The sequence below is a fragment of the Porites lutea genome, chromosome 1 (assembly GCF_958299795.1).
Source record: "Porites lutea chromosome 1, jaPorLute2.1, whole genome shotgun sequence".
NCBI lineage: Eukaryota > Metazoa > Cnidaria > Anthozoa > Scleractinia > Poritidae > Porites > Porites lutea.
Genome location: NC_133201.1, coordinates 24,438,015 through 24,452,157, shown reverse-complemented (window position 1 = coordinate 24,452,157; position 14,143 = coordinate 24,438,015). Strand labels below are relative to the sequence as shown.

The window sequence follows — 14,143 nt, the reverse complement described above, 5'->3', positions numbered from 1 at the left end:
ATAAAGTTCGAAGCCTCTTTGACATCACTCAAATACAAGATTTTCCTGGTTATGAAGTTTCTCTTTAAAGTGCCCTAACATGGATTATCAGAGAGTTGAGATATCATGGTGTGCAGAAAGAAATAATTGACCTAAGCCTCAAACTTGATGGTAGGCCATTTGCAGGTGAGAACACAATCTTTAGTAAATACAGTGTACCTTATTTCCAGATTCCTTTATTGTATTTTGCAACAACTGTGTTGCACTTAAGAAAGAAAAACATAGAAACAAAATCAACAGTGAAACTGGGTTTAAAATTATGACACCAAGGGACATACAATAGTGTCCAAATTATTTCTTAACTGTAACTGAAACAAGTTCATCCTAACGAAACCCTGTGATCTTTTATCATGGGTGTAGTCTTGGACTGAAATAACCTTTTTCGTCAGTATTCTTAAACATTTACCATTCCTTATCCATAATTTTCACTTGAAAGATATTCAGTCATAGGCAGTGCAGAGATAAAATAATTTAAAGCAGGGTATATAATATGTCAGGGAGTTTAAAACTTGTTGTCCATATTATTGTTGTCTGTATTAGGGAGTAAATTTTAGAGAAAACACATGCCTTGAGCTTTTTGTTGCGACAAAATTATCCATTAAATAGAGGTGTCTGTATTAAGTTTGAGGGGGGGTAACATCAAAGTGGCAGGGTAAACATAACCAAACACTTTGAACTCTAGGTGATGAAATGGTGCTTAAACTTTTGAAATGCCTTTTTTTGTTGTTTCCTCTCATTTGTAGGGCGCAGTCAGGTCCTAATGGGTGTAGTCCCCAAAGACACACCATTCCTGTCTAATCAGAGCTGCAAATCAGTTTGCCCTTTAGCTATTGCTAATTAAGACACGTATGTTGTATTTAAATTTGATTCATTAGTCAAATAGTTATTTGTTTCCAAAATAACTAGTTTTGTAAGTGAAAATTTTTATTGTACCTTTTTGACTATGTAATTTTTGGTTGTCGACCAGTTATACATGCAAGCTGAAATAATTTTTGGATTTATAACAAATTTATTGTATGAGGCCTAAAAGCCCCAGTAAACGATCATCATTTGAAAATTTTACCGCAAAGGTCTTAATTTATTAGTGGGCCATTCAAACCCGACCTTATGTTTTCAACCCTTAAGAACTATCTGCCGCAGACTAGACTAGCAGTATGGTATTCTTTTTCCTTTTTTTTTTCCCACTTTAGTAATAACTTCAGTTTACCAGTAACTTTACTTTTTATTATTATTAGGGAAAACCTAAAAAAGCTGATTAAACATCAACAAACAAAAGGATGCACTAAAGAAGAGTGGAATCACAGTGGATGGAGTAGTGCATTATGCTGTAGATTTAAGGCTTAAGTTTCACATAATAATTAATAAGGTATTTTTTAGTACGATAATTTTCAATCCAAATGCCTGCATGCATTTACCTCTTTTTTAAACTTTATATCTACAGTTATACTTTTAATTGACCTGAAGGCCCTCTTTCTTTTGCTGGAAAAAACAGGGAAAGTGAACTTTCAACTTGGCAAACGAGGAACTGAAGTAGAGTGTTGCTTTATCTGCAAAGCATTGAGGGTATGTGGATATATTCAAAATCTCTGAGTCAATAAATTCTACTATGCAGGTTTTGACCTTACCAATGACCAACTTACCAATATAGTACTATTAGTTTTTCAGTTTTGCTGAGTAAAATTTCTTATTAATAACTAGCTATGAATAATTGCTATTTTTATTGTTACTTTACATAGCATATTAGCTATAGGGATGTCATTGCGATCTTGGTCCGCATACAGTTTGTTTGGAACACTTTAGCATGTCCAAGGCCAATATTGGAGGGTAATTTAGTTATAGTTTGGGTTTACTAAGAATTCTCCGATGATACTTGTTGAGGCATGCAGCCCTTGATTTTTCATGAATTTCAGCACGGCGTTGCTAAAACGAGGGTAAGGGTAACACCAAGGGTGAGGGTAAGGGTAAGGGTAAGGGTAAGGGTGGGGGTGGGGGTGAGGGTGAGGGTGGGGGTGAGAATTGTTGTGGGAATTCAAATTTAGATTTTCATCCAAAATTTCTCCCCCACCCCCCCCCCCCCCCCAAAAAAAATTGTCTTCTTTATACTTTACGGTATGTTGAGTCAAAGTTCACTTTACTTACATATTTAATGGAGAATAATACAGTAATGACTGTAATCTTACTGCACAAAGGGACTGAACAACAGCAAAACAAAACAAAAGCCTATCCCTACCATACACAACAAGTCCATTAAAAGCATAGTTTTTTAATTTGACTGAAGGGAGTTAATTTTTGCGGCGTTTTATTTTGCAGGGTTTTTTTTTCGCGGGAACTAATTTTTGCGGATCGAGGTCAATCCGCAAAATTCGCAAAAATTAGAACCCGCGAAATTTTCATGCTACACGGTAATGTTTGGTGGTCAGGCAGGACATTCCTCGGTAACTGCAGATTTCGCGGGAGCTTAAATTAATAAAAGCATGCCGCAGAATTAAATACAGCGAATAGAAAATGTCATAGGATCAGTTTAAAAGTATCTTTACCTCGTAAAGTGAAGTTTGTCTTGGTTCCATGTTAGCGGCTATTACCAAACAAAGTGGGCAAAGGCTGGAAGTAAATTCACGTCCTGGTGAAATTTCACGTGATCACCATACGATAGAGTAATATGAGAACTCTGAGGTCAGACCAAGGGAGGGAGAGCAGTAGACAAATTTTTATTGATTTCCGGACTTCCTCAACTCTTGGACCGATTTTTTTTTCTCCAGGCTTTGTCCGCAGAAGAACGCAATTTCTGTGAGAAAATTTCTTTTTTGTGCTGAACAAAACCAGTAAGAGCAACGGATGAATGATCGCTGCATGATCATCGATACAGTTATGTTTCCATACGCTTTCACCCTATCCTCACCCCCACCCCCACCCTTACCCTTACCCTTACCCTTGGTGTTACCCTTACCCTCGTTTTAGCAACTCCAATTTCAGCATTTGTATTCACAGTAACTTCTAATTATAAAAGGCGTTCAAAACAAGGTTATCTCAATACGGTTAACCTCTATTCAAAAAAATAAATTCCCTGGTATAGTGAGTGAATCTCTTCATCCCAGCATTTATAGCTTAATAAGTATGTTTTCTGTAAAAGACTAACTTTTTATATAGACCTCATTTTAGCAATAATATTTTGTAAATTAAGCCTTGCCTTTAAGGGGACGTTCCACTGCATGGAAAAGAATCCAAAAAAGCATTTTTTTGGACAAACGTGGTGTTTAATGCTCCTTATAAAATGTTGGAAGTTATCCTTGTCTTGTTTTCCTAGAGAGCACATATTATTTTTTCATAATATATCACAGTCTTCCTTTACTGTAGGTGCATCAATGTTGTAGGGGCACTGTCATAAAAGACTGAAAACCTGTCGAGTATAATACTTGAGTTTGAAATCTATAAACCTGTGAAGTACCACTTCAGGGGAGATATCCCCCACAACTAACAAAATAATGGATCTTCTTTTTTATAGTTTCAAAGGCATCCGTGATGACTTAGAGTTCCTTCTTGATTAATGTCTGCACCCTTCACTGCGAACTTAGAAATACTGAAGAGCTGTTGTCATCATTGGGTTTGTTTTCGTACAACAAAGTGGGTTCACTTGATGAATGTAATGCCGAATTGGCAAATTATGGCCCTGAGAATTTTAGCAGCAGAATAACGGTGAAGATGAAGGAGGGCCAAGAAACTGCTGTTGAAAAGCACAACATCCGGGTGTCTTCATTTTCAGGTACCTTCTATCTTGTTTCATTTTTGTCATGATTGCTTTCATTCTCTTTATCCACTTCAGGGCTTTTACTTCCGTGCTGTAGCAGCTGCATGAGTTTCATTTGTACAATACCTTGATCCTTAATGCGAAAACTGTAACACTGGTTTGTAATGAAGATGTCATTAAGGAGGGGAATTTAAATCCTGTTTGTTTCTTTCTGTACTATTTTTCCTGAAGGTTCTACTGAACGTGAGTTCCTCACAAACATTGAAACTCCTTAATTGCCTCATGACAAGTTGAAGTCAAATTTTGCTGATCCAGAAAGTGCTTAAGAGGCACTCCTCAATAAAGTCACATTTTGCAATCATAGAATCAAGGTATGGCTCAGGATATATTACATGATTTGAATGTTTCACTTAAACCAATGCAACACACAATAATATTCTTTGTGTAGTACGTAGAAACATACACTGAAAAAAATGGTTTCTGTTTAAAATATTCAATGAATTTTTAATAATTTGTTTTAGTACTATCAGGACATGGCTATTTCAGACACATTCACCAGAGACTTTGGTTCAAAGCAGGAGACTATTACCCTCACAGGTTTAGGTACATGTTAGCATGTAAAGGACACCCAGTGGTTTGTGTTCTTGCATAATAGTCCTCCCTTAACCGTTTAAGTCCCAATAGTGATCAACATAAAATTTCTCCCAACATTATCCATACATTATCAAGAGATAAGGTTATGAGACTTAATAAAATGATCACTAAAGAGAAAATGCCTTTATCATTCATTAAATTCTCTCAACTAATGCTTAAAGGAAATGTATGTAGATCACTTTGGAGAATTTGTACCTGTATATTAGGGCTTAAAGGGTTAAAAAGAATACCCCTTACACTTCGTGATGTGACTACCTAACCTGTTTTCCTTAGAAACTGGAAAAGAAGTTCAAAGAAGACTGGAATTCTGGCGGGGTAGGCTACGTGAAATCGAGGAAAGATATGTGGAGCTGTCAGAGAAGTGTGTTGGTGGGTTGGTTGCTTAAGGGAAACAAGGAAAGAAAAGGCAGAAGGTGGACAACGCTGATCTTTCTCACCTATCTGATTATGTAGCAGAAGTGTTCTACCAATTTTCAAAGGTAATCAAATAATCAAGTCTTTTTTTTACTTTAAAAAATAATTGGAAGACACATTCGACAGTTTTATGAGAAATAAGATATAGGGCAAAATCCAGACACGTTAAGTTAAAATTAGTCAAGCTGATTTTACTTTTTTGAACAAAATTCTTAACTTTAACAAGTGGCAGTTACAAAACACAGGTCACAAGGGAAGGTCACTGCATGCTCTTATAAAAAACTGAGATAGGCAGCTTCCCCTTAACTTAAAACACCTCATTTCAGTTTGTAATTTGGGCTTTTTGTATAATTATTCATTTTGATTTCAGGTTTACACTGACTGGAAAGACATTTCTGAAGTTATTTGAAGTGTAGTCACTGTGTCTTCGTGGAAGATTAGCAAGATTTAATTGACATTTTTGACATACAGGTATGTGTCAGGTAATTCACTTTTAGTAAGAGTGTAAAGTACCATTTGAAAATGAAGTCCTCTTAATGGCAAATATGCATAATGTCTAAAACTATTACAATAATAAATTTAGACAAGAAGGTTAATACAGCTGTAGTGGAGTTTCTTGTAAATCTTTCACCAGAGACCAGCAATTAAAAGCCATTGCATGACGAGAAATTCAAAAATAATTTCAGTCACTTTAACTGACATTCAAAAACTCATTAATAATCCATAAAGAAAAAACAAAAGAAACAAATACTTCATTAGTGTGCATCTGATAAAGGCACAGCTAAACTTCACATCCAATTTTTTAGATAAAAAAAAAAACAGATCTAAATATAGTACAAGATCTATATCAGAGATTTTGAAGCCGTTCAAAAAATTTGCAGTCATGTATAATCAGAACCTGGAAATACACTCATGCTGGTCTTTTAAACAATACTAAAAGTTTGATTATAGAATGAGGCAGATACATTGTTATAATCTTAAAAATAAATGTTTATCTCTCCTGAAATGTTTAAGATATTCACAAAGTGCAGGTCACTGATTCCACATGTAAGAAGTACATGTCACTCAGTGTTCCATAGATGAATTGCCAAACCACACAGATTCCCCTCTATCTAATAGAGCATTTTGTTAAGAGTTAATAGGGCTTGCAAACACTTTTAATGCTTTTCATTTGTCTGTATCATGGTGAACTGTTCTCTGACCTGTGGAAAAGTTACCTCTATTTTAGACCCGCCGTCAGTTACTGGACAGTCTTCAATGTTGATTTTGACAGTTTAACACGCATGGAAATATGCCTCTTTTTTCTTTTAGTGCCTTTTAACGGAAGTGTTTGGCTGCAACCTGGGCATTGGTGATTATGGCCACATCACCATTGAACATACCAGCATGCTGTTTAGAAACCACCTCAGCTTGAGGGAGTATTCAAATCAAGGCTTTGGGGCAGCACACTCATTACTGAGCGTCAGTTATATTCAAAGGCTACTTCCCATGACAGGCATGGTCATGCTACATCAAGTTAGTTTTATATTTTACTTTTTTAGTACTTTATTTTTTTATATTATCATACATCTAAACACTACAGTACTTGAAACTAATATTGTCACCTGCTACTTAAATATTGTTAGAACTAAACTAACAACTCTTTTTACAGAAAGGTTAGGAAGCTCATCATGTCATTTTCACATTGTTTTGTGATACCACAGATGATGCATAGTTCATAAAGATATGAAAAGCTCTTGAATTTTAGCTACCACCCTAAAAGCTCTTGAATCTAAGTTGAGTCAATGAAAAATCCTTGAACTTTAAATCTTGTTTTGAATATCCTTTAATCTTAAGATCTTTCATTGTTAGCAAAATAATTTCCTGTTGGAGAACATCCATAGGTATTAAAAATACCTTTAGCATCAGTTTTTCATGGGATACTGCAAACAATAAACTGCAGGCTGCAGTCACCCATTTGCAGTTTCACTTTGCCTGGATTTTAAACTTTAGGCAGACATTTATTGTTTATCACCAGCTCTAACTAGCACATCAGAGGGTGGTGTAGAAAGCTGCTGCGTGCTTTTAAATGTAATTAGGCTGAACAATAATATTATTGTTAGTGGCAAAAACATTGCTGTAAGTCACTTACTGCTGTAAGCCCTTCCTGCCATTCAAACTTGAACTGCAAACTGCAAACGCGACCAGAAGACCACTTGACGTTCTCATATTTGAGACCTTTTTGCAGTGTCCCAGGCATGAAAAACCTGATGCTAAAGGTCTTTATCGAAATTTTAAATGCCAATTTACAGTTAGTATGGAAGTCATTGTTCAAGGCATATCAGTTTTTGGGAGCTACACTGTTCATGTTCTTGAATATTATGTATCTTATTGTGTGAAAACTAGAATCCATTGGGGAAAAAGGCAAAGTCTATGGCGTGTGATCCCCACCAAAAGTCATTGTTTGAATTTTAAATTCATCACTTAAATTTCTACTTGAATTTTATAGCACATGCTCTTGGTGGTATTGAAGTTGTTGGCACTTTTGAATAATCAACTTTATTTCATTATATTAAGTCCAACAGATTTTGCAACATTTCTTTTCTGAAAAGTTGCTATTCCTGCGGCTTTGCTTCAGAATGGCTATAGAGAGCATGGAAAATGGTGATTATCTTCTAAAATGTTTGCCAGCTAGAAACATTATAATTTATAATGGAACTTCTTTTTATGTCAGTCCCTTAGATGTGTAGTCAAATGTATTCTACCTTGTTGAGACAACGTTATGTAAAAAACTGAGAGTTGTGTATTCCCATAAAAAGCATACACTATATTCAATGACAACTTTACTATGCACTTTATCTTTTTCTACCTGGAATGGGGTGACATAACATAAATATGTTGTCATTCTTCCTCTTGAGCAGTAGAAAACTAACCACATAAAAACTTGCAGTAAGCTTAGAGCTTATTGAACACAGTCTGTTAAAATCTTTTGTTGTTGTTGTTTTAACAGCTGTGACTGGTTCCCTTATTCTGCCAATTAATGCTAAGAGTTTTTTTTTTTCGTATGTCAGGTAAACCATTCCATTTTTGAGGCTGCGGTTGGTCCAAGAAAAAAGAAGTGTAATATAGTCAAAAGATGACATGGCCTGGATTTTCACCATGAATGACTTGTTCAACAAAATATTTGGCAAGGATGCTCTTTGTTATGAATTTGACAAAGGTTTAGTAGGAGTGGTAATATCACCCGACTGTTTACCTATCTATCAATATGATCATGCACTGTGGGAGCAGCTCTTTCCTACAGTTTTGACCAGTTTACATCCTTGCTGGAACAGCAACAAAGTCCACAATCCATTCCAGGTAGCAGCCCAGCTTCCAGCAACCCTGGCCCAGTCAGCGGCTCTTCCACAAGCCTCTCATCAAGCCCCGCCACTAGCCCTTCAAATTCCAGTTGCAGCCCTTCGTCCAGTGTCACTGTGGATACTAAAACTGCCTTTGTTCCTAAACCATCAGAACCTTTGTTTATTCATGATTTACGAATCTGTGCTGCAAATGATTGTTCCAGAGGCCAGCTTGCTACCCTTAATCTTCCCCTGTAATTCAAATTCCAGACGATGACACCGAGCTGGTTGTTGATCCTGGGCGTCTTAACAATCCTCTGCAGTCCCCAGTCAGGCCTTCAGAATCAGCAATCTCTAAGGGTTATAGACTGATGGATGGGTGCCCAACTGGAGAAACCAGTGATGATGAGGATTTCGACACTGCAGTCAAGTTTGGAGTACTTGGGGTCTTTGACAGCAGAGCTCTAGGCATTTGGATGAAAGCATCAAAAGATTCCTCCATTAAGTTTAGAGTTCAAGAAGAGGAATATTGGATGAAAACTACAAGCGCCACATTAACCCCTCAGCAAATTCAAATTATTAGGGCTTTGCTTTTTGACAGTGAACCTCAAGAAGAAATCCTTAGAATTGGTGATGTCATAGTTGATGCTGAAGACCTTTCAACCTTAGCTGTTGAGAGGTACATTAGTGGCTTTTTGATTGATGCTGCATGTTTGAGGTACAGTGAGGAACCCATGCGAAAAAATTCCCATTCCTTGTATCTACCGTCATTTAAACAAACCTGGGCTTTAACCAGAAATGTGCAATTTCTACAAACAAAGTTGAAGCCCTACCTTTCAAGAATGGATCTTGGTGATGTTGTATGGACCCTTACTCCAATCCACGTAAATGGCGACCACTGGGGTCTCCTTTGCCCAAATATGGCACAGCAGCAAGCATTCTATGATGATGGCTTAAAACAGAGTCCTCTTACCAGCATCAATGAATCGGCTGACAATCTGCTGAAGGCTGTATCAGAAACCCAGTGGAATATCACCTTTCCAATTCAGCGGTTTGGAATGCCCAACCGGCCATTATTTGGGGAAGGTTGTGCTAGTTGTGGCATTGGTGTGATCTTGGCAGTCTTTGATTTCATAGACAACTCTATAGACAATGAAATTCCTCACTTTCATTGGAGTTTTCATGACATGGGGAGTCATCGCCAGAGACTTCTTTATCGTTTTACACAATGGAAATAAGTAATCCGTATAAATATCACCATTGTAGATTGTCTGCTTATTTTAAGTGAATTTTCCATGAGAATTGAATTGTGAATGAAACTGCTTTTGGCAATACTATTGTTCTGAATTAATTTTTTCAAATCTTTCAATAAGATACTTGTTATTAGAATGGAAATGCGGTTGACAATATTATTGTAAGGGTTTCCTCTCCCTCTTAAGGTTTACAGGCGGCACGACCAAACTGCAGAGGTGATGGAGCCCAGTTTTCGCTGAATTAATTTTTTCAAAGCTTTCAATGAGATAGTTGTTATTAGAATGGAAATGCTGTTGACAATATTATTGTAAGGGTTTTCTCTCCCTCTCAAGGTTTACAGGCGGCACGCCCAAACCGGGGAGGTTATGGAACCCAGTTTTCCCTGAATTGTTTCAAAGCTTTCAATAAGATACTATTTATTAGTGTGATGAAAATGCTTTTGACAATATTATTGTAAGGGTTTCCTCTCCCTCTTAAGGTTTACAGGCGGCACGCCCAAACTGTGAAGGTGATGGAACTCAGTTTTCGCTGAATTAATTTTTTCAAAGGTTTCAATAAGATAGTTGTTTTTAGAATGGAAACTCTTTTGACGATATTATTGTAAGGGTTTCCTCTCCTTCTTAAGGTTTACAAGTGGCAAGCCCAAACTGCGGAGGTGATGGAACCCAGTTTTCGCTGAGTTAATTTTTTCAAAGCTTTCAATAAGATAGTTGTTATAAGAATGGAAACTCTTTTGACAATATTATTTTAAGGGTTTCCTCTCCCTCTTAAGGTTTACAGGCGGCACGTCGAAACTGCGGAGGTGATGAAACCCAGTTTTTCACTGAATTAATTGTCTCAAAGCTTTCAATAAGATGCTTATGATAGGAAGAATGAGATTGAATTCTACCTTTTTTTTCAGTTTTACCATGGACAACACCTTCACATAAGTTATTGTCTCAAAAGAAATGTTGTTTGCTCTTGTTTACGTTTTCAGGCAAAAGACATGGCACTGATGTCCAGCTAAAATTCCAGTGAAGAACCGAAGGAAAAATAAAATCCTGCAGGTCAAACCAGGGAGTTTGACATTGCACTGACTGCAGGTGACAAAAAACAAACGGCTCTTTAAGGAGCCACCATATGTATTAAAAGAAAATAACCAATCACAGAGTAGACCAGTAAGACTTAGTGTTCATTAAACTGTATCATTTTAATCTGTAAGCCCTACTTTCAGCAAAGATTGAACAGATTTAAAAGCTGTTTTGTTGAGCACAAACTGATTTTTTGCTGGTAAAAGCAGCTACTGATTTGTTAACTACCATTAACTTGCTACAAATTAAGCACAAAATCACTGAAATACACATAAAATTCATATAGGCTTTTCAATTTTTTCACAGGTAAAAACATGATTTAGTAGAAGCAAATTTATACAACAGGATAAATTAAAGTTAATGTGATGACCATAAACCCGCCTTTACCAGTAATGGAACCAGCTCACTTCCTTTCAGGGGTTACTTCCTGCATGTGATCCCTGTCACACTAATTGTTTCGCTCAGCCAATTGCATGCCCGCTATCACATGAACAGTTTATGCCTATATTTTCGCGCCTAGCTCAGCAAAAATAGCACTTCATATTCTTCTCTTCGTGGAACAAAATCCCATCCCACCCTCCCTTATCACTGCTTGATTCTCTCTGCTGGTTTTCTTAAGGTTTTATATATGGGGTCTTTTCTCTTGCTTAAAACTTAAGAAGCTCCTTATACTTTTCACAGTCATAAGAACTACTGATCTTTGTTGTTTACACTTTGAATCAATTGGCAATTATCAAGAAGATATGGCAGAAAAAAAAGTCAGGTTTCTACAGAGGGGAATCTTTCTACCAGGCATCCCAACATGCTTGTGCACTAAGTTACTTTGGGCCTTATTTTGATTATTAAGTTGATAAAAGTTTAATTGTCTTTTACTTACAACTTGTATTATTATATTTTCGTCTAAACTCTCTCCCTCGAGGTTCATGTTAAGTGTCTGGCTCTGCTTTCGGGAGGGTTCAGGTTTCCCTCGAAAATAATTGGGGGTTTTTCCTGACGGGCAGCAGGCACGTAATTCTAACTTAAATTAGTGATGATATCTGTACTGAGAGTTGTTGGCAATTAATAAACATGGGTTCGGGATAAAGTGCTCCCATACAGGTCAAACTTTGCCCCATAGACTTTTGTTACTCCTTAAACCGGGCAATTAGACATCTAGAGAGGTCTTTCCACCTTTCCAGTACCCAAGAGGGATTATCACCTCCACTCACAACCTTGGGGGATTATCAAGCCCTAGAGAGGATTATCACTTCTCAATATCCTGGGGATTATCACCCCCTAGAGAGGATGATCATCTCTCAATATCCTGGGGATTATCACCCCCTAGAGAGGATGATCATCTCTCACTAACCTGGGGGATCATCACCCCCTAGAGAGGATTATCACCTCTCCCCTTGTAGATTTCGGACTGTTACACCAATATGTAGGAAAAGTGACCTGCTTTCCATATCTGGAGTACTTCATCCCTTACCCCTTTTCCCCACAATAATTCTGGTCTAGTTACTTACTTTTATCTAAGGGGTTATGGGTTAAGAGCATTAATTTAAATAGCATCTCTGTTTAGTTAGTGTCTATATAAGGTAAAATTTGCTTTTGTGGTTTTACTAAAGTTGCATGAAGAAGTTGCATTGTTTTGGTATAAAAAATTGATGTTCTATTTTCAAAAATGACTACACCAAGGTTAGTGTTTTATGCTCTTTTCAACTTACACCTTAGTGAATAATATGATATCTATGTCAAGCTTACATTTCAAAGAGGCAGAGAAGAATAAAAAAGCCAAATTAACCTATGTACAGGTCAAACAAGGAAGTTTGACAATTAACACTGCTCTTTGCAGGTAAAAAATGGAAGAGAAACAACTTCCCAGATATTTCAGGGAAGTGAAGTTCACTTTAAAGCCACTGCCTGAATGTTTGATCAATATTGAATAGACTGCAAAAAAACTGCTCATAAAAAGAAGTTTCAAACAGTTACTTTTTTAATATAGAATCTTATTGAAAGTTTTCCATTCCTTGTGGTGGAGTATAGATCTGGCCACCAGATTACCTCTACCTCCCTAGTGGTCGGTCCTTGTCTTTGACCCACCTCCAAACTAGCTTTGGCTGTTAGACGTTTGGTTAATAGATCCCCTGACAACTCCTCATTTCTGACAGTGCTCCAAAAACTATGGTTCTTGGTAGCCTGAAGTTCCTCCTGAGGGCTAAGGCCAGATCTTTTCTCCACTTCCTGTAGGTCACTGTACCAGGCCGTACCATTTAGTTTAAGGAGGGTTTGTTCATGCAATGCATCAGTAAATGAAGTGAGGCTATACACTTTATAGGAAACACGCCTTGTTGATGGGCAGTAAAATGGAGGCTTCTTATGAGGTACCTGCTTCATGCTACGCACCCTGCATCCCATTTGACAAGCTAAGTGCCCAAAGTACCTTTCAGGAACTTGTGGGAATTGTAAAGTCACCGAACCACCTAGAAATGAAAGTAGACGAAACCAGCTACAATTGAATTGGGTCTTCAGCACATTTTTTTGACAGGAGAAGTGTAAGTTTAAGCTTTCTGAGATCATCTGACATTCTAAGTAAAATAAAGATCTTATTCATTTATTCTCACACAGTCGTTCTGTTTCGTCACGCAACGCTCTTCTCCCGTAGCCGGGATCATTGTGTGACGAGCGAAACTCGAGTAACGTGCGCTCGTGCCAGTGAGAGAATCGGCTAAATGACGCGCAAAGTACTTTGCTACTAAGCTAAGAAACTAAATACTAAAGAAAATAGCAAAGTTTGAGGGTAAAGACTGTACGCACAACTGAAAATATGATTGGGTAGTACCTTAGGTGGCTTTTAACGAGGAATATTCAAGTGCGTAGATCTAAATTAAAAGCGACACAAAGTGCTTAGGTGGTATTAGGTTTTGTGCAGTTTAAATTCGCCACTTACCACGTAAACGAGGATTAAGGGAAGCGTTTATCTGCTCCGTAAGCCCTGCCAGCCACGATAGATATCCTATTTTAAAATCTTGCGATCTCCTGTTAAGAAATCCAATGTCGGGCGCTGAAGCCTCGTTCTCCTCGTTGTCCAAAAACACACATGTAAGACTCGATCACTTTCCCCCGTGTGTTCTCGTTCCGCGTGCTTTTGAGTGGCGCTAAAAGTTTTAAACTTTCCGGTACATAAAAAACATTTCTGTGAAAACGTAAAGCGCAGATCCATGTCGTTGTCAGCTATAACTGATTCGTTAATTGTCCTGTAGCAAACTAGAAACAGAAATTTGTCGAGTAACATTCCTTGTCAATCACATAGGTTATGAGAATAAAGGGCGTGATCACACAGCGCTTGATATAGAATAACTTCTCCTAACCATTTAAGAGGGAAATGTGTGAGGACAGGAAAAAGGAATTTACTTTTGATATGTGGGTTTAGTACGGTTGTTCTTGAAACAATGGATTCTGTTTTATTTAGAGACAATTCTCACGTACCATGTGCTACCTTCCGTAACGGAAGTCTTTTCCCGTGAATGAAAACATGGACTCAAACGAGCGAGAGGAGTTATGCAAAAAAGGAGAGCGAGTATTCCGAGTAAGGGATGGAAAGTACCCTTCAAGAGCGCATTCAAAAAGAGAGAAAACAAAGCAAAATAAGGCATGGCAGAGGAGAA

At 37.4% G+C, this 14,143-nt stretch overlaps 1 protein-coding gene and 1 pseudogene across 1 annotated transcript in view; one reads left to right on the top strand and one right to left on the bottom strand.

The window, feature by feature from the left end:
* Nucleotides 1-14,143, bottom strand: part of LOC140926712 (uncharacterized) — a 737,711-nt gene that overhangs the window by 457,947 nt on the left and 265,621 nt on the right. The window lies entirely within an intron of this gene.
* LOC140952102 (uncharacterized) lies at nucleotides 3,522-7,955 on the top strand (annotated as a pseudogene).